We start from the raw sequence: 21,912 nt of genomic DNA, 5'->3' as shown, positions 1-21,912 counted from the left end.
AAAGTCCTGTTCTGATTTCTAATCCTGGCTGTCTGTGCCTTGACTTCTAAGCACTGGAAATCTTCCAGAGTACCTACAGTGGGTACGGAAAGTATTCAGACCCCCTTAAATTTTTCACTCTTTGTTATATTGCAGCCATTTGCTAAAATAGTTTAGGTTCATTCTTCTTCCTCATGAATGTACACATAGCACCCCATACTGACAGAAAAACACAGAATTGTTGACATTGTTGCAGATTTATTAAAAAAGAAAAACTGAAATATCACATAGTCCTAAGTATTCAGACCCTTTGCTGTGACACTCATATATTTAACTCAGGTGCTTTCCATTTCTTCTGATCATCCTTGAGATGGTTCTACACCTTCATTTGAGTCCAGCTGTGTTTGATTATACTGATTGGACTTGATTAGGAAAGCCACACACCTGTCTATATAAGACCTTCCAGATCACAATGCATGTCAGAGCAAATGAGAATCATGAGGTCAAAGGAACTGCCTGAAGAGCTCAGAGACAGAATTGTGGCAAGGCACAGATCTGGCCAAGGTTACAAAAAGATTTCTGCTGCACTTAAGGTTCCTAAGAGCACAGTGGCCTCCATAATCCTCAAATGGAAGACGTTTGGGACGACCAGAACCCTTCCTAGAGCTGGCCGTCCGGCCAAACTGAGCTATCGGGGGAGAAGAGCCTTGGTGAGAGAGGTAAAGAAGAACCCAAAGATCACTGTGGCTGAGCTCCAGAGATGCAGTCAGGAGATGGTGGAAAGTTGTAGAAAGTCAACCATCACTGCAGCCCTCCACCAGTCGGGGCTTTATGGCAGAGTGGCCCGACGGAAGCCTCTCCTCAGTGTAAGACATATGAAAGCCCGCATGGAGTTTGCTAAAAAACACCTGAAGGACTCCAAGATGGTGAGAAATAAGATTCTCTGGTCTGATGAGACCAAAATAGAACTTTTTGGCCTTAATTCTAAGCGGTATGTGTGGAGAAAACCAGGCACTGCTCATCACCTGTCCAATACAGTCCCAACAGTGAAGCATGGTGGTGGCAGCATCATACTGTGGGGGTGTTTTTCAGCTGCAGGGACAGGACGACTGGTTGCAATCGAGGGAAAGATGAATGCGGCCAAGTACAGGGATATCCTGGACAAAAACCTTCTCCAGAGTGCTCTGGACCTCAGACTGGGCCGAAGGTTTACCTTCCAACAAGACAATGACCCTAAGCTCACAGCTAAAATAACGAAGGAGTGGCTTCACAACAACTCCGTGACTGTTCTTGAATGGCCCAGCCAGAGCCCTGACTTAAACCCAATTGAGCATCTCTGGAGAGACCTAAAAATGGCTGTCCACCAACGTTTACCATCCAACCTGACAGAACTGGAGAGGATCTGCAAGGAGGAATGGCAGAGGATCCCCAAATCCAGGTGTGAAAGACTTGTTGCATCTTTCCCAAAAAGACTCCTGGCTGTATTAGATCAAAAGGGGGCTTCTACTAAATACTGAGCAAAGGGTCTGAATACTTAGGACCATGTGATATTTCAGTTTTTCTTTTTTAATAAATCTGCAACAATGTCAACAATTCTGTGTTTTTCTGTCAGTATGGGGTGCTATGTGTACATTCATGAGGAAGAAGAATGAACTTAAATGATTTTAGCAAATGGCTGCAATATAACAAAGAGTGAAAAATTTAAGGGGGTCTGAATACTTTCCGTACCCACTGTACAATCCAGGAATGGGTAAAGAAACTGGACTACGTTGTGTGCATGGAGGAGTTTCTTACCACTGCCAATGAAAACTTCATAAAATTCCAAGATCTATGGTTTCCATGGATATAGTTTTCAGACTCACCCAAACGCTTACCTTTTTTTAGATAACCAGGTCTTTTAAACCCATTAATTGGCTCCACTTGATGATTGTGTACCCTTAGTGACTGTGAAAAACTAACATTGGGGAATTCTCCAAATGTTATGCCTTATTAATCTGACCACTTAAATAGTAATGGAATTCGCTTTGAGTCCAAACAGCCAGCAACTGCTGACCTGCTGGAGTGAGAATAACTGGTGAAGGGAAGAAGCAACCTGGAGAGACTGTAGTGTAGCAGCCTCAGTAGTAACTTTTATTGAGTTTATTGAGGGAAAGGGAGAATCTAATTCTAAGGGAGCACCTAATTCTAGGGATGAACTATTTATGCATATAGTTATACAACTATAGTGGCATTTTCCTATAGGGTGTGTATTTGTGTTACCATTTTGTACTTATTTTTTATGAACATATACATATGCTTTGCTATCAAAGATTTTGATGTGATTCAGGTCAGGCTTCTTTCCATTTCATAGCTCATCTGACGCTTCTTTGTTGCTTTTTCAGCAAAGCAGTTTTTGAGATAACAGGCTGTCATAATTGCCACTTCACAGTATATTGTTAACATATTCGCACTAAAAAGCAAACTTCTGCCACTTTTACACAAAGAGTGATAAATACACTTTGCAACACCATTTTGTTCTGGATCATATGGTACAGTAATGTGTAACATCATTCCATGCTTCTTTTTAGGTAGCTTGTGTTTTACCATGTGAGCATTCTGTTGGGTTGTTTTGGCTTTATATGAGATGTAGACTGTCCCATATTTAAACATCTGCCCAGCCTCCTCAGTGATGTGTCATGCTCCAACAGACAGTTTCTATGACCCCCCCTCATATTGGTTTTAACAGTGCTGGAACAGGCTTGCAGAGGTGAGCTTTGTTGAAAGAGGATGGCAAAGGGTGCAGGGCAGGGGTGAGCTATATTGAAAGGAGATGCAGATACAAGTAGTGTTGGAAGAGGGTGGCAGGGGTGCAGGGTGAGTAATGTAGAAGAGGATGGCAGAGGATGTAGAGGTGAGCAACACTGGAAGAAGTGTGGCAGGGAATGTAGAGGTGAGCATTGTTGGAGATAGATTTAAGGGGGCGCAGAGGTAAGCAGCGTTGGAAGAGGGTGGCAAGGAATTCAGAGATGAGCAGCACTGGAAGAGAGCGACAAGGGATGCAGATATAAACAGTGTTGGGGGATGGTTTAAGTGAGTGCAGAGGTGAACAGCACTGGAGGAGGGTGGCAGATGGATGCAGAGTTGAGCAGTATTGGTAGACTGTGGCAGGGGATGCAACGGTGAGCAGTGTTGGAAAAGGCACCCCTTTTTCAACACTGTTCATCCCTGCACATCCTGCAACCATCTTCCAGCACTTTTTTCACCTTTTTTAGCATCTGCATGCATGTATTTCTATTGATCAACCTTGCAGAAATGTAACAATCACATGATTGCTAGGTAGATTAACAGACATACATGGCAAATGGGATTGGACTGGTTGTATGTAGATGCATGAAACCCGCTGTGTATTCAGTGAGGGCAAAGAGGGTGTCAAGGAATTCAGAGATGAGCAGTGCTGGAAGAGAGTGGCATGGGATGCAGATATAAACAGTGTTGGGAGATGGTTTAAGAGAGTGCAGAGTTGAACAGCACTGGAGGAGGGTGGCAGAGGTGAGGAGTTGAGCAGTATTGGTAGACTGTGGCAGGGGGTGCAGGGGTGAGCAGTGTTGGAAAAGGCACCCCTTTTTTAACACTGTTAATCCCTGCACATCCTGCAACCATCTTCCAATACTTGATCAACCTTGCAGAAATGTAACGATCACATGATTGCCAGGTAGATTAACAGACATACATGGCAAATGGGATTGGACTGCTTGTATGTAAATGCATGAAAGCCCCTGTGCATCCAGTGAGGGCAAAGACAGCCCTTTGCATTGATGTATACTTAGGTATGCTTGTGTGAATGAGGCCTTAAATATATAATTACTATACAAACAATTTTCTTGTATTAAAAAAAGGTATAGACTCCAGAGAGAGAGATATAATTTTGCCCCTGTACAATTCATTAGCAAGACTTTATCTGGAATATACAGTTTGATTTTGGGCATCAGTTCTCAAAAAGGATATTGGGGAACTGGGGAAAGTGCAAAGAAGAGCAACCAAACAGATCAGAGGCACGGAGGAGCTCAACTATGAGGAAAGATTAGAGGAACTGGATTTATTCTCTCTTGAGAAGAGGAGATTAAGGGAGGATATGATCATCATGTATAATACAAAAGTGGTCCATATAGTGAACTTGGTGTTGAAATATTCACTTTAAGGTCATCACAGAGGATGGAGGAAAGGAGATTTAATCCCCAAATACGGAAAAGCTTCTTCACAGTAAGAGATGTGGATATGTGGAATCGACTCCCTCAAGAGGTGGTTCTGTCCAGCTAGGTAGATTGCTTTAAAAAAAGGCCTGGATTATTTCCCAAATGATACATCTGTATTCTAACAGTTATAGGTAAAGTTGATCCAGGGATAATCTGATTGCCTCTTGGGAAATCAGGAAAGATTTATCAGGAAAGATTTATTTTTCCCCTGCTGGAGCAAATTGGATCATGCTTTACAGGTTTTTTTTTTTTTGCCTTCCTCTGGATCAAATGTGGGTATGGGCTTGTGTACATAGAATCATAAAAACTATTTTTTTGTTTTCCCCTTTTGTTGGTTGAACTAGATAAACTTCATGTCTTTTTTCAACCAGACTAACTATGTAACTATGTCATTTTTAAATTTAATGTTAATAATACTTGTTATCTTTCAATCTACAGGCATTTTAAAACTGTCAGACTATTCAAATGCTACTTCCTTGCAATGTGCCAGCCTGGATGTGTTCTGTACACTGTGTACAGAATGGCCCCAGGATTATTATGATGTAATTTCCTGGTTATTTGATTGGTTCATTGTTTTTTTTCATAAGTCATAAGTATTTCAGGCATTCCTCACAATAGGAGTTTTATTTTTGGTAAGGTACTATCGATAATTTACCCCATCTAAAGGGACGCAGACACTTCAGCATTTCTCATTAGAGTACTGAGATTGCAGCAGGTGGTTATAATGAATGAACATCCCATCAAGAAATCACTTTGAGAAAGGAATGATGAAACAAAAAAGCAACTTTATCTTAACAGAGAAAAGTATGAATCTGTAAAAAAAAGTTTACTAAAATCATTGCAAAATGTAAATATATAGCACTCATAGGAGTGTTTATTTCACTGTATGAATGTTTCTGTACTGTAAAACAACAGCTCCAAATACACAGCTAACCACAATTTCTGCATGATAAACTTTCTTTTGCAAGGCATACATAGTATTTCACTAGCAAAATGGTGCTTATATCACCATATATCACCATTCACATGATCACAGTGGAAAGATGTCACATTCTGAATGGATAGGCTAAGGTGCTATTTTGTAGATTGGGGATATATAAGGCAGAGATGACTGAATGTCATTGCAATGCAGGGATGACAGTCCCTTTCCCCCCTTGGATTTGGAGTAAATGGACATCCACTTTCATTGGCAGGCATGTGAGGAAAGCCCCGTACACACGAGTAGAAATTAGGCCGTGAAATTTCGTCCGACGACCGATCTGACGATTTTCGGCTTGTTAGTATGGTGCTTTCGACAACTGACTCCGACTTTTCGGCCGAAAAAATCCTGGTGTGCAGGCTATATCATTTTTGTCGCCATCAAAACATGTCCGATTTTCGTCTCATTAGTACAGACTTCGATGGGGAAAAATCTTATGAGCAAGACTAGGCATGCTCAGAGATGAAAGAACACATACAAAGCAATCCAACACATGACATCACTTCTGAAGTAGAATTCTTTAGTGCGGGAAAATTCGTGTGCAGTCTAGAGCACATTCCAACCAACAGACAAGACTCTGGACAAAAGACGGACGACCGGTCGGCGGAAATTCGTTGCGTGTATACGAGGCTGAACTCACCAGCAGAGACAAAGATTAGATGTAAATGTTTATAAGCCCCTTTTGTGATTGAAAATAAACCACACATTGTTCAGTCATCTTCAGTATGTGTCATAAAACATAGGTAGGGGAATCCGAACACTACACTATACGCTAGACAAGCCAGCGTGGCATCAGCGCAAAGGCCCCTGCCAATGCGTTTTGTGCCACGCATATTGTCAAGGGATTGCCTGGCGCAAAACGCAACAAAAGGGGCCTTTGTGCTGAAACTACACCGCCATGTCTATGTGCTTGGAACGGCAGCCATTACTCTTTTTCTGGGCTCCGGTCTGGTGAGCTTTTCAATCTAGTGTGGTGTTTAGATTCAACTACCTATGTTTTATGACACTTACTGAAGAGGACTGAACAATGACTAATGATTGATGCTTGTACTTATTCTCCATCTGGTGAGTGCATTATTTGGGTGAAGGCTCACATGTGGAATTATCCTTATGCACCTTGGTAATATCAGATGGATGTCAGTTTATGCCTAATTCCTTATAATTTCTGGTGAGCTGATGTACAACTGTCAAATTTTCAAACAAACTCTTTCAGTATATGGACTGTCAGTTCATCCTAATACACCTGCATTCCATTAACATCAGGTCTATTATACACTGCTCAAAAAAAAAAAATAAAGGAACACACATCAGATCTCAATGGGGAAAAATATCATGCTGGATATCTATACTGATATGGACTTTCCATCTTGGCTATCGGTGCTGGTGGTGTGTGGGTGAGTACGCTACCAGTGCTTTACTTTTCAGAACTGTGATATATTGCTATGTCTTGATAACATATAAATATTTTTATAATCCAGTGTAGAGAACGCAGGATCATCTCATTAGCCATCTGCCCCTGAAGAAGCAATAACGAAACATGTTCGGTGTTGGTTTGGGATGTAGCCATTTTGGCTCACCTGGCAGAATGTAAAATTGAGAGTTTCTCTATTCTTTGTCACAACAATATGTATGTTCTTATGTATGTCTTGCATATGCACATTGTTTTTTATGTGGTATTATAAATAAAAATTTGTATTTTTATATGTCTTTTGTTATGAGCCGTTAATACGATACTATTAAAGTCCCCTCCAGCCCTCAATCCCTCTCTATCTGTCTTTCCCCTTTTGGCTTTGGACTTTTGTCCATCAATTTAACAACTGATATGGACTGGGTAATGTGTTGGGAACAAAATGATGCCACATTGTTTGATGGAAAAAAAAAAAAAGATCTATCTACAGAGGGCTGAATTCAAAGACACACTGAAGATCAAAGTGAAAAAATTATGCAGCAGGCCAGTTATTTTGCTGAAATTTCATTGCAGCAACTCAAAACGGTACTCAATAGTTTGTATGGCCCCCACATGCTTGTATGCATGCCTGAAAATCTCAGGGCCTGCTCCTAATGAGGAGACAGATGGTGCCCTGGGGTATTTCTTCTCAGATCTGGACCAGGGCATCACTGAGCTTCTGAACAGACTGAGATGCAACCTGGTGGTGTCGGATGGACCGAAACATAACGTCCCAATGTTTTTGAGCAGTGTATATATACTTGTACTAGTATATGGACTCCAATTCAATTATACATACCAGAATCCCATTAACACGTGGTTCATTGTATATACACTTTTATAGTATAAAATATACCATCTTTATTGCCTATTGTCTATATACTTTTTGCAATCATTAATTTCTCTAGCGCTGCACATTTATTGAAAGCAAAAAGTTATTTGTTTTGCATATAAAAAACATTTATTGACTAGCTAGTACTCGCAAATTGGTAAACCTAATCGACTTGCCTACTTATCTACATGATCTACATAATACGAAACATGTCATTTAGAGGTTAGCACTATATATGGTGTAAAGATATGTAGGTAGTTTACAGGTAAGATGTTACCATAATCCCATGAAAATTGTGAAAGAAGACTAACCCCCTTTTGGGTGGGTGGGACTTTAAGGGCAACTAGTAATTATCTCTCATAGGAAAGATTAATTTAGAATAAAATAATTTATTGAGAAAAGTGATTATAAGAAAAATCATCAAGGTAATTTATATTACATATGTAACGGTATAAATAAACATGTGATACAATACAGTGTTACAGGTACACAACAGAGTCCAACGCGTTTCGAAGAATTGTATAATACCAGAATCTTCCTCAGGGAATCTGTGTATATTCCTGCAGACCTTTGGAGCCAGAGATATCTGTCCTGAAAGGGGGGGATATATAGTAATCCCACAGTGTAGGAGCAAGAGTCAGATATTAACTCATAATATTCATTACCTGTTATGATGATCAAAATGTTTAATATGTAAAAAGGGAAGAGAAAAAATTCTCTCCAAGTATAAGAAGAAGGAAAGAGTTCCTAACAACTTGTGATGGTTATCCTCCAATGGGGGTGCCTTCAGGACTTGACAGATGGTAAATTCTCCGTATTAATGTGAAACATCCATGGTGTCTTTATTGACTTCTATGGATATAGTATTCACACGGGTATGTATAAAATCTCTATTCCAAAATGTATTCCCAGATTTTCAGGTCGATGTTGGATATTAATCTCAATATTGAGGTGGGTTGTCCATAGTATCCCCACCACTTGAAGGGCTGCAGTATTTATCAGTATCAATACCAACTAAATGCCGTTTAATGTAGGTGGAACGTAAAACATCTAGTTGCTATCCATAAGCGTTGGCCATCAAACAGGTCCCAAGGCTTGATAGCGCAGCCTTATAGATTCCATCCAGTATCTGATTGTAGGAAAAATCGGCAATAGACCTGTCATATCACGGAGAGATAACTCTGAGTTATCTCTCCGTGATATGACAGGTCTATTGCCGATTTTTCCTACAATCAGATACTGGATGGAATCTATAAGGCTGCGCTATCAAGCCTTGGGACCTGTTTGATGGCCAACGCTTATGGATAGCAACTAGATGTTTTACGTTCCACCTACATTAAACGGCATTTAGTTGGTATTGATACTGATAAATACTGCAGCCCTTCAAGTGGTGGGGATACTATGGACAACCCACCTCAATATTGAGATTAATATCCAACATCGACCTGAAAATCTGGGAATACATTTTGGAATAGAGATTTTATACATATCCGTGTGAATACTATATCCATAGAAGTCAATAAAGACACCATGGATGTTTCACATTAATACGGAGAATTTACCATCTGTCAAGTCCTGAAGGCACCCCCATTGGAGGATAACCATCACAAGTTGTTAGGAACTCTTTCCTTCTTCTTATACTTGGAGAGAATTTTTTCTCTTCCCTTTTTACATATTAAACATTTTGATCATCATAACAGGTAATGAATATTATGAGTTAATATCTGACTCTTGCTCCTACACTGTGGGATTACTATATATCCCCCCCTTTCAGGACAGATATCTCTGGCTCCAAAGGTCTGCAGGAATATACACAGATTCCCTGAGGAAGATTCTGGTATTATACAATTCTTCGAAACGCGTTGGACTCTGTTGTGTACCTGTAACACTGTATTGTATCACATGTTTATTTATACCGTTACATATGTAATATAAATTACCTTGATGATTTTTCTTATAATCACTTTTCTCAATAAATTATTTTATTCTAAATTAATCTTTCCTATGAGAGATAATTACTAGTTGCCCTTAAAGTCCCACCCACCCAAAAGGGGGTTAGTCTTCTTTCACAGCACTATATATGGTATGTGAACAAGAAATGGCACATATCCATATTCATCAAATCCCCATGGAAGCTTTACAATAACATTTGGATTGCTATACGGAATATTCTTTGAACCTAAAGTTATTTTGGAAGAAGTAAATTTTCTATTGATCCATTATCATTTTTTATGCTACTGGATCCACTATCTCCAAAGACTTCAAAGGCCTTTCTATGACTGCAAAGTTTGTGCTCATCTATGCTAACCTATATACGGGTTGGTGGGAGGAGCATCAAGTCTTTGGATTTACTGATCCCTTCAGGTCACAGGTTGATTTTTTTTTTTTTTTAACAAAATAATGACATTTTTATAGTGGACTGCAAATGTTTGTGGATGGTTTTATTTACACATGAATAAATATAGTTGGAAATCCACTCATAAAGAGAAAGATACAAATATCAGTTATTTAGATTTGACTCAAGGCATATTGTGAGACCCTCTTCTAGGAATTTCTTCCTCAATACAACCCTCACCTCATGTTCATGTGAGAAGAGCTAAACCCATTTGAGCTTGACCAAACTATTCAACAATGGAAAGCTTTGAATATGCATATTTAATTATCATAATTTTGCTGTTGTATGATTGTCAAATTTTTATGTGCACCTGTCTTTAAAACCACCATGTTTTTAATTTAGTAATGCTGTATTAATAGGTTCTTCCCTTTGCTCATCTCTATGATTAAGCTCTTTTTAGGAGAAACATTGTTGCAGCAGACATCAAGCAAGAGTCTCACAGGAACAAATAAACCAAGAACAGTTTTTTTTTCTTGGGGGGGGGGGGGGTTTAAAAAAAAAAAAAATCTTCCATTACATAAACTTTTCTGCACTTTGAATATAGGCAAAGAGCTAACACTTCTTTTCAGCATACTTTAATGGAAGACTTTTTTTTAAATAGTCAAGACAACTTAGCAACCAGCAGCTGTGTTGAGATAATGAACACTTTGGCCTGGAGTATGTATTATAGCGTTAAGAGTACAGGGTTTACATATATATCTCTCACAAAAATGAGTACACCCCTCACATTTTTGTAAATATTATATTATATCTTTTCATGTGAAAACACTGAAGAAATGACACTTTGCTACAATGTAAAGTAGTGAGTGTACAGCTTGTATAACAGTGTAAATTTGCTGTCCCCTCAAAATAACTCAACACACAGCCATTAATGTCTAAACCACTGGCAACAAAAAAGAGTACACCCCTAAGTGTTTGGGCTCCAAATTGGGCCCAATTTGTAATTTTCCCTCCCTGGTGCCATGTTACTCACTAGTGTTACAAGGTCTCAGGTGTAAATGGGGAACAGGTATGTTAAACTTGGTGTTATCACTCTCATACTAGTCATTGGAAGTTCAACATGGCACCACATGGCACTCTCTGAGATCTCAGAAAAAGAATTGTTGCTCTACATAAAGATGGCCTAGGCTATAAGAAGATTGCAGAGCCCCTGAAACTGAGCTGCAGAACGGTGGTCAATACCATACAGCAGTTTAAAAGGACAGGTTCTACTCAGAACAGGCCTTGCCATTGTTGACCAAAGAGGTTGAGTGCATGTGCTCAGCATCATATCCAGAGGTTGTCTTTGGGAAATAGACATATAAGTGCTGCCAGCATTGCTGCAGAGGTTGAACAGGTGGGGGTTCAGCCTGTCAGTGCTCAGACCATACACCACACACTGCATCAAATTGGTCTGCATGACTGTAATTCCAGAAGGAAGCCTCTTCTAAAGATGATACACAAGAAAGCCTGCAAACAGTTTGCTGAAGACAAGTAGACTAAGGACATGGAATACTGGAACCATGTCCTGTGGTCTGATGAGACCAAGATAAACTTATTTGGTTCAGATGGTGTCAAGTGCGTGGCGACAACCAAGTGAGGAGTACAAAGAAAAGTGTGTCTTGCCTACAGTCAAGCATGGTGGTGGGAATGTCATGATCTGGGGCTGCATGAGTGCTGGGGAGATACAGCACTGGGGAGCTAAAGTTAATTGAGGGAATTATGAATGCCAACATGTACTGTGACATACTGAAGCAAAGCATGATCCTCTCCCTACAGAGACTGGGTCGCAGGGCAGTATTCCAACATGATAATGACCCCAAACACACCTCAAAGACAACCACTGCCTTGCTAAAGAAGCTGAGGGTAAAGGTGAAGGAGTGGCCATGTATGTCTCCAGACCAAAACCCTATTGAGCATCTGTGGGGCATCCTCAAGCAAAAGGTGGAGATGCGCAAGGTCTCTAACATCCACCAGCTCAATGATGTCGTCATGGAGGAGTGGAAGAGGACTCCAGTGGCAACCTGTGTAGCTCTAGTGAACTCCATGCCCAAGAGGATTAAGGCAGTGCTGGAAAATAATGGTGGGCACACAAAATATTGACATATTTGGGCCCAATTTGAACATTTTGACTTAGGGGTGTACTCACTTTTGTTGCCAGCTGTTTAGACATTAATGGCTGTATGTTGAGTTATTTTGAGGGGACAGCAAATTTACACTTTTATACAAGCTGTACACTCACTACTTTACATTGTAGCAAAGTGTCATTTCTTCAGTGTTGTCACATGAAAAGATATAATAAAATATTTACAAAAATGTGAGGGGTGTACTCAGTTTTGTGAGATACTGTATATATATATATATATATATATATACTGTATATATATACATATATATATATATATATATATATATATATATATATATGTGTGTGTATGTATATATGTGTGTGTGTATGTATATATATATATATATATATATATATATATATATATATATATATATATACATATAACTAAAGTACACTGGTCTTTGCTGAATTTAGTTTAAAATCATTATATTGCAATATTAAAAATGGAAAAGCTGTTAATGTAACGAAATAAAACAAATAAAAACAATGCATGCACAATAAATGTATCAAATCTTTCATTAATGGATACCAGGAAGGAACAAGTGTTGTAATTACTGGTCTTGGGTCCCACCTGACTGCATTTCTTTTATTTACAGACAGATATTATGGACAGCTGCTCCATTATATCCTCCAAAGCTGTCCTAGGATTTTCAAAGGTAAGATGCATATGTCCTAATTCTATGCATGTCCCAGGACCCTGGTTATTATAGCAAATTGTAGGGATCCCAGGAGAAGGACAAGCCCAAATAAATATTTTATTGCCAGGCACTGAAGTGTCAACAGAAGCGTGGAAAACCAATTTAAAAGGGACAACGATTAGGCTCAGGTGGCTTGTTAATCATGTCATCAAAGACTCTCTTGACAAGTGCCACGTAATTAGTGTGACAATCATGACTGTCAAGGTAATAGCATGATGCCATGCTAATTGCCCTGGGTTTGCCACTGGACATTTGGGATCATGGGTCCTGTAAAAATCCCAAAGAATGTCACTGGCTGTGTACAGTTGTTCACCTAAACATGCCCCTCCCGACCACCTGACTCTGTTCATGTTATGCTCATTTACTCCTACTCTCAAAAGCTGGACAAATGAGTTAATCTCTAGAGTTCTATAGACTGGCCTGGACTTGCTGCTTGTGCCAATGCATTACTACAGTCATTTGTCAGTATACCAGAGAGGAATAAAATGAGTTAAGTAGCTGTAGGCTTAATTTGCTCTTTATTTGCTTGATTTAAAGCTGAACTCCAGTCTTACCTTACATCCTGCACAGTTGTATAGGTTCCTCTTCAGTACTGAAATTGCTCTATAACCATCTCACAGTGTATATTAGAAGCTACAGAAAGTCATATAAAGTCATATAAAGTCCCCCCTCATATAAAGTACTCCCTCCGTGAAGGACATCCAGCACAATGTAGCTCTTTTCTCCCCTGTCTAAGTGTCCTTGTCCCATCCCTGCATGCTGTCTTCAGTAAGCTATGTACTGGCCTGTATGGCTATGATCTGTGTGCACTACATAAAGAAGCACAGAGACCCTGATGATTTCACTGTGTCTACAATAAGATATGTAATGAAACCAGAAAGGTTTTGTTTAAACATTTCATTAGCATGATGATGACGGGGGTAGGGGATGAACCAGGGAAGGCACAATTTAAGAAGACTAAAGTTTTAAAATGAAAGAGTAGATTTGCTCCCTTATGTTTAATGATTATCAGACCAAATTTTACTAATCAACAAGAAATGTTATTTCTTTTTCTTAATTTGGTCTGCGTTACTGAAAGTATAAATTCTGACAATCAAATGCATTTGTTCTGTGAAATATACCATCGTCTGCTTATACAAAGAAGTTACAAGCTTCTTTAGTACAAATATAAAGAAGCAAGCAGCAACATTGCTCCTCCATAGATACAGTAAAGTTGTCACCCTAAGACAGTAGGTGTTTTTATTGGCAGGATCACCAGTTGAAAATAAAAACAAGAAAATGAAAAATTAAACTAATACAGCCACCATATCTAAAGACCGGTAAGCTGCAATGTAGTACTTTTTTGTTTTTTTTCAGTTTAGTTACACTTCAAATGTCTCCCCTTGATCTTGTCTCTCTAAATACTATATCATTTTGACAGATCTGTATTGTTTAATAACCATGTACTGTATACAAACTATAGCCTGTATATATCTGCTGATTTCAGCCCCACATTAAAGTGTTTTCAATATGCCCTAAACACTTTGTAAAAAAAATCAACATTTTTAACAGGACAAGAGTGAGGCTCCTAAATGTTATGTTGTATTTAAGACCTTGAGGATTCTTACTTAATAACTTAAATAAATCTAGCTATTTCAATATCTCCTCTCCCCATACAGAAAATGTGGTGTAAAAGGCTGTAAACAGCTCACTGTTAAATAAATCTTTCAGTGTAAAAAGAACACCAATAACTGGCAATACTCTGAATGGTAAACAGTAGGGATTGATGTGAAATAAGTGGGCGCTACTGTTGCCTATGTGTGATAGTCCAAAGGAATATTTTTTAACCTTAAAATGAATACCAATACCTGTACATGTGCAAATGCAAACAAAACTCTATAATCTCTAATATATTCAATGAACCAATCAAAATAAATTAACCAATCATATACTATTAATTGTGAAACAAGCAAGTGGCACCAATTCCCATGAGTGCAAACACTTTGTATGCTTGTGAACATAAGTCCTTAAATTCACCAATTTAAATCTTCTTTTTCCACTCCAATCTTTTGAAACATACACCCAGTGACCATTGAAACCATTGAAACCACCAAACACTCACCAGATAGCATGTGACTGCTTAAATTAAAAAGTAGTCAATATGCGCTTGTTTGGGACTCCAAACTCACCTTATAACCTTATATGTAAATTCACCTGTGTCACCTTATTCTCATTATGGGTGCCTAACTGGCACTAATACAGCCCACAGAATATAGTTACGGGGGGCCGGATTTAAAGAAACTGCAGCTTCAAACCTCTATGACGTGTTTCAGTTTCGCCGCGTTCAAATCAATTAACTGGCGCTGCGGCGAATTGGCGAGTAAAACAGCAATAATGAATTCCGCCGTCAGCGGGATTCACTTACGATCGCGGCTTCGCCAATTCGCAAACTTATGTCTTCGTGCTTATAGCAGTTTCACATAGCGATGTGGGCTAGTGGATTAGTGCACACATCACATGTCTGTAATTCATCTCCCTCTGCTGTAGGTTCGAGGCTTACCATCTCCACCTACTTTTTTTATTTTCTTTTTTTGTTTATATTGCTAAAATGTAACGGATTACATCATATATATTGCTAAATAATGTTACACTCAGAAGCGCTTGCAAGCTTACACCATTTTAAGTGTTTTTTTGATCTTGTCTGTGTGTCGAATCGATCTTATGAAGGAAAGTACCAAAGGCAAGTGACCAAACCCCTACCCTACTTCAGGGCAAGATGAAACCTCACAATTTTACCATGGTCTTCTTCCCACATTCCATACAATGTTTAGTTCTTTAGCTATATGTGCTTTTTAGCCTTAACACACTCCATTTTTTCCACCATACAGCTTTATTCTGCACAATAGCTAAGTGCTTTGCAACTTCACTGCAGTTCACAACGTCATGGGTTCAAATCACATCACTACACTTGGGATCTCTTTTCACTCTCATTTTTTTAAACAGTTTTTTTAAACTATCTTGAATTTGGGGGGGGAGGGGGGTGTCCTACCCAAATTTCAAGCACATCAATGGAAACAACACAATTTTGATTTTATGAGTGTGGTCCTAGTTTTATCGAGATGCAATTCTTTACATATTTACCATGGTTCTTACAATTTCTTGACCAATAAACATAGGTGTCTGATATTGGACTCTCTCCATATTTCAACAACACAGACCCTCATAGTCCAACACTACATTTGCCTCACACCTCAACACAACACTGTCACATCCCTACTCTACATTACAACCCCTCACATCACCAGTACAAGCAGCATGCAAAGTGCAAAACTCCGGCCTTGGCAGCTTAATGGGCCATACACTAACAATTTGTCTAGACTTTTTCCTGTAGACTTAACCAAACCATATAATAGAAGCTCAAACCTCAACACTTTCAATTTGGATGCAATCAGGCAGGCCCTTGCACTACATAGAAAATGTCAATCGGAAGGATAAAGTCTTCTCTAAATCTTACAGTGTGGATGGCCCTTTTGTCTGTAGGCACCCACACAAAACAAAAAAACACATGTTCAATTCTAATGTATTTATTTATTTGAGAATGACAGCAGAAGGAGGGATGCAGCAAAAGAATATTGTCACTCTCCAGTCCGTGTGCCTTTACAGCGCCAGACCACGATCTTTGCTCCATGGCTACGGGATTCTGATGTCTTCCACAACTTCCGGCAGAGTTCAGAATCCATTCTGCACCTCTACCAGCTCATAGGGGACAGGCATGGCAAGGTTGCTGGGCAGCTTCCAAGCCACTTTCGAAGTTCCAGGGTGTTCATGTTGGTCATTGGCCATGTGCCTTACCAAATATCCACTGACCACAAAAGAAAATGAGTGGAGTCCATCAAGGTGGGTTTCTACCACCTACACCCGCAAGCAGTACCACTCCTGGAAAAATAAAACAAAGGATAAGACATTTCATAATGAAAATCACATCTTAATGCCTGTTTGCTTCATTCTGAACTTCATTTAATTTCGACATCACGAGTGAAATAACACATTTTATGCCAACTTACACAAACCAGAAATCATTAATGTAAACATTTGAATACACACCTGTGACGCCAGACAGCCCATCACCACAGGCTTCCCATGGTACGTGCCATGATTCCAAGATGTTGATGCTCTGGAAAATTACAACACCATAAGATACCAAGCAGCCGTTCATGTTATCAATAACTACACAGGTGGCATAGACACAAATAAACACCTGCCAGCTCTTCTCAGCCCTTTACACTATTCACAATACCAACATGTTTATGGTTAGAGGTGCATGTTTTTGCTCAAGTAACACAATTTTACCAATGTTGACTACACTTTATCTACAATGGCAAGTGTCATTGGCAGATGATAATCACCCTCTGTCTCCCTGTGAGTGGCACCTCTGCTAACTAGCTAATTAATACACATGCCCTATCTTGACCGGTTACAGTACTTACATGTAAAGTGGCTAGCAACCAGGGTATTCCGGGTGGCCATACCGGCAGCGGTGCTCCGCCGCCTGGGGGCCGCCGGCTGACGGACCTCTGGCTCCCTCTCCTCCGTCAGCTCCCAAGAATCATCCCGGGCAACGCACATGTTGTGCAACACGCAGCACGCCAGGATGATCTTGGAAGCCTTTGTAGGAGAGTACAGGAGTTCACCCCCAGGCCGGGCCAAGCAGAGAAACCGGGACTTGAGAAGACCTATGGTCAACTCAATGATACTCCGGCTTCTCCGCAAGGCCCTGTTGTAATTCCTCTCTGCTGGGCCCTGGGGGTACCTGATTGGAGCCATCAGCCACGTCAGCTGCGGGTAACCAGCATCCCCTGAAAAATAAGAAAAATATACATTAGTTATTCATATCATGTGACTTTAGATGACTCCTCAAAATGGGAGACAATTAGGCATTTTACTAAACAACCTGCTCGTCTGTTTGCAAAAAATCATATGAAACATCTCAACTCTGTCTAACTGCCTAAATCACTAATACAAATGGGAAAAAGGACACACAAAGTGGTGGGTTTCTCTTGCAAGTTACAACTTGGCCCCTATTTTGTTCCTATTACATTAGCCTAGGTCTTACTTCTGGAATATATCTGCAACTAGAGTGAGGAAACCAATATTGACTCACTTATGCAAAGTACTTTGGGGATATGGCAATACCATTGGAATCATTTGTCGGTTTTCTTTGGGTGGCTAGAGGACACCATTTACACATTGGTTAACCACCTTCATTGGACTCAAAGACAACTTTGCAAATCTTTCTTTTGTGAGCTGCTAAGCTGCTGATCTGGTTGTGTGTGAACAGCCTGACAACTCCTAACACATCCATTTTAGGTAGGCTTTGCTTAAATCAGGGTGTACACCGATGTAGCTTATTCCTATGTCTATGTAATCTTACAGTTTATGTTGTTAAGACAAAATACTTTACCAATAAGCCACCCTTCGGGCATTTGTCCACTTTCAAACACCTCGTACAGAGTACTTGTTCTTAACATACTGGAATCATGGCACGACCCTGGGTGACCAGTGTTGACACTCATGATGCGCTGTTTGGCGTCACACACTAATTGGACGTTCACGGAGTGGTACTGCTTGCGGTTCCGGTATTCACTTTCGTGGCTCCTTGGGGGCCTAATGGCTATGTGGGTGCCATCGATTGCCCCTAGGATTTGCGGCATGTGTGCCCGCCGGTAGAAACCCAACTTGACTTCATTCCACTCATTTTCATTCTGTGGCCAGTGGATAAAATTGGGCACTATATCCACTATGGCATTAATGACCAACATGAACACCCTTGAAACTGTGGGCTGGCTAATGCCCATGATACTTCCCGAAGTGGCTTGGAAGCTGCCACGCCCTAAAATATACAAAGTGGCCAGCAATCTGGCCATGCCGGGCACCGCATGGCCGCGCTGTGTGTCCGGGTCAATTTTCTCTGCTATGAGCTGGTAGAGGTGTAGAATAGTTCCTCGCTCGAGCCGGAACTTCCTCCTGACATCAGAATCCCGCAGCTTGTCCAAATAGATCCTTGGAGCAAAAATGCGTGGCTGGCGAGGTAAGGGCACACGGACTGGAGGTGCTGCTGCTGGAGGTGCTGCTGCTGCTGCTGCTGCAGCTTCCCCACCTTCTGCTGCCTCCTGTGCCAGGGCCTCCTCAAACAAGGCACCAATAAATGCCAGCATTGCACCATCTAATGCGTCTGGGATATCGTCCTCCATTTTGAACGCGCAAATTCGCGAATGCGCAGATATATATAGAAACGGCCGCTAATTATCACACCTGTGAGCCAGCTATAAAAGGAGCACATGGCCAATATGGCTGCTGGATGTTATAGATCGATGTTTCTTATGTGCTAGCAAGACCCTGTGACCCACAACCTACATTATCTGGAGGTAAGACAATTGTATCTCTCTCTCCCAAAAAAAAGGAAGGAGACAATTTGTACTTATCTTGGGTGTGCTTAAGTTGTCTATGGTGAATCCCCTCCAACCCACAATAGCTTGGGAACCCCTCAAGTGTCTTTTAATCATTGGCAGTTGGCCCCATGTGCATGTGGTTTGGACATGTGTTTTCTCATGTTTGTTAAAGGTGTGCAGTCTAGATTTGGCATCTAAACCTGCCCCCTTACCTTCCCAGCTTCCAAAGACACCATTTTTGCTTTCCTGATAACTGTAATTTATTATGTGCACGTATGTAGGTCATGCGATTTCTCATGTATGTTTAATGTTTGCAGCCTCCTTTTGCCTATAAAGGATTACACCACCACCACCACTGTGTTTGTGCCATTAGGTAAGTGTTTGGAGGGCCTCGTGTGATTTGTACCCCTATGAGTTTTCTTATGTGTTTTTTTTTTCCATTTCTTTGCAGCCTCTTCTGCTCTTTGCCACCACCACCACCACCACCACCACCACCACTGTGTTTGTGCCATTAGGTAAGTGTTTGGAGGGCCTCGTGTGATTTGTACCCCTATGAGTTTTCTTATGTGTTTTTTTTTTACATTTCTTTGCAACCTCTTCTGCTCTTTGCCACCACCACCACCACCACCACCACCACCACTGTGTTTGTGCCATTAGGTAAGTGTTTGGAGGGCCTCGTGTGATTTGTACCCCTATGAGTTTTCTTATGTGTTTTTTTTTTTCCATTTCTTTGCAGCCTCTTCTGCTCTTTGCCACCACCACCACCACCACCACCACCACCACCACCACTGTGTTTGTGCCATTAGGTAAGTGTTTGGAGGGCCTCGTGTGATTTGTACCCCTATGCGTTTTCTTATGTGTTTTTTTTTTCCATTTCTTTGCAGCCTCTTCTGCTCTTTGCCACCACCACCACCACCACCACCACCACCACCACTGTGTTTGTGCCATTAGGTAAGTGTTTGGAGGGCCTCGTGTGATTTGTACCCCTATGCGTTTTCTTATGTGTTTTTTTTTTCCATTTCTTTGCAGCCTCTTCTGCTCTTTGCCACCACCACCACCACCACCACCACCACTGTGTTTGTGCCATTAGGTAAGTGTTTGGAGGGCCTCGTGTGATTTGTACCCCTATGCGTTTTCTTATGTGTTTTTTTTTTTCCATTTCTTTGCAGCCTCTTCTGCTCTTTGCCACCACCACCACCACTGTGTTTGTGCCATTAGGTAAGTGTTTGGAGGGCCTCGTGTGATTTGTACCCCTATGCGTTTTCTTATGTGTTTTTTTTTTCCATTTCTTTGCAGCCTCTTCTGCTCTTTGCCACCACCACCACCACCACCACCACCACCACTGTGTTTGTGCCATTAGGTAAGTGTTTGGAGGGCCTCGTGTGATTTGTACCCCTATGCGTTTTCTTATGTGTTTTTTTTTTCCATTTCTTTGCAGCCTCTTCTGCTCTTTGCCACCACCACCACCACCACCACCACCACCACTGTGTTTGTGCCATTAGGTAAGTGTTTGGAGGGCCTCGTGTGATTTGTACCCCTATGCGTTTTCTTATGTGTTTTTTTTTTCCATTTCTTTGCAGCCTCTTCTGCTCTTTGCCACCACCACCACCACCACCACCACCACCACTGTGTTTGTGCCATTAGGTAAGTGTTTGGAGGGCCTCGTGTGATTTGTACCCCAATGCGTTTTCTTATGTGGTTTTTTTTTACATTTCTTTGCAACCTCTTCTGCTTTTTTTGCCACCACCACCACCACCACCGTGTTTGTGCCATTAGGTAAGTGTTTGGAGGGCCTCGTGTGATTTGTACCCATATGCGTTTTCTTATGTGTTTTTTTTTTTCCTTTTCTTTGCAGCCTCTTCTGCTCTTTGCCCACTACTACCACCACCACCACGACCAAGTCTGTTTGTGCCATTAGGTAAGTGTGTTCTGTAACTGTTCACTAATTATACTGTATATGAAGAGCAATCTGCAAATCCTGTTTTTTCTGTTTTCTCTTTTGTCATTTCAGATTTAGGAGTTTGGGGCTCTTTGCTGCTGCTGGACAGCCAGATTCTCTGCCCACCTCGTGCTCCCATGGCCCCACCCACTGGAAGGATGAGAAGGGGCAGGGTGGCCAGGGGGGCCAGGGGGGCCAGGGGGGGCAGGGGGGGCAGGGGGGGCAGGGTGGGCAGATCGTCTGGCTCTGGTGTGAGGGAGGCTCCAGCTGTATCCATGAGGGAGTCCACCATCCCCATCCCGGAGGAGGAAGCCGGGGGAGGTGTTAACACACCAAGTGGACAAGCTGGCTCTTCTGACAGTAGTCCTGGAGCGGGTCCGTCCACCAGAGTCAGCTTGTCCACATTACCCCGGCTTCCCCGTTTCACCCACAATCAGTGCTGTGCCCTGGTCCACGCCTATATGGCCAGATATCAGGCGATACATGGGACCAGGGCCGCGTCTTACTCAGTAACAGAGAAGAACAGATTGTGGGATGAAATCCGGGATGCTGTAAATGCACTGGGTGAAGCACCTCGCCACCGTGACAGTGTGCGGAAGAAGGTCAACGACATCTGTGGGTCCGTTCGGAAGAAGCTAATTGCATGGGCTGCGGAGGGTCTTTATGACCGTCAAGGTCGGCTGGATGAACGTGCACGAAGTTCTCTCTGGGATTATCAATTACCTTTCTTGAACATCATAGGACCCGATACCATCTTTCCCAGAGAGGACTTAGATTCGGATGCTTTGCACCGAGGTAGGATATTATCTTGGATGTCAATTGTGTGAGTTGTTTGGAAAAGATTAACTACTATCCTATGTGTGACATTAAGAG

The sequence above is a fragment of the Pelophylax lessonae genome (assembly GCF_965119305.1).
Source record: "Pelophylax lessonae genome assembly, chromosome: 8".
Lineage (NCBI taxonomy): Eukaryota > Metazoa > Chordata > Amphibia > Anura > Ranidae > Pelophylax > Pelophylax lessonae.
The sequence above is the reverse complement of the archived record's forward strand: the minus strand, read 5'-3'. Positions refer to the sequence as shown.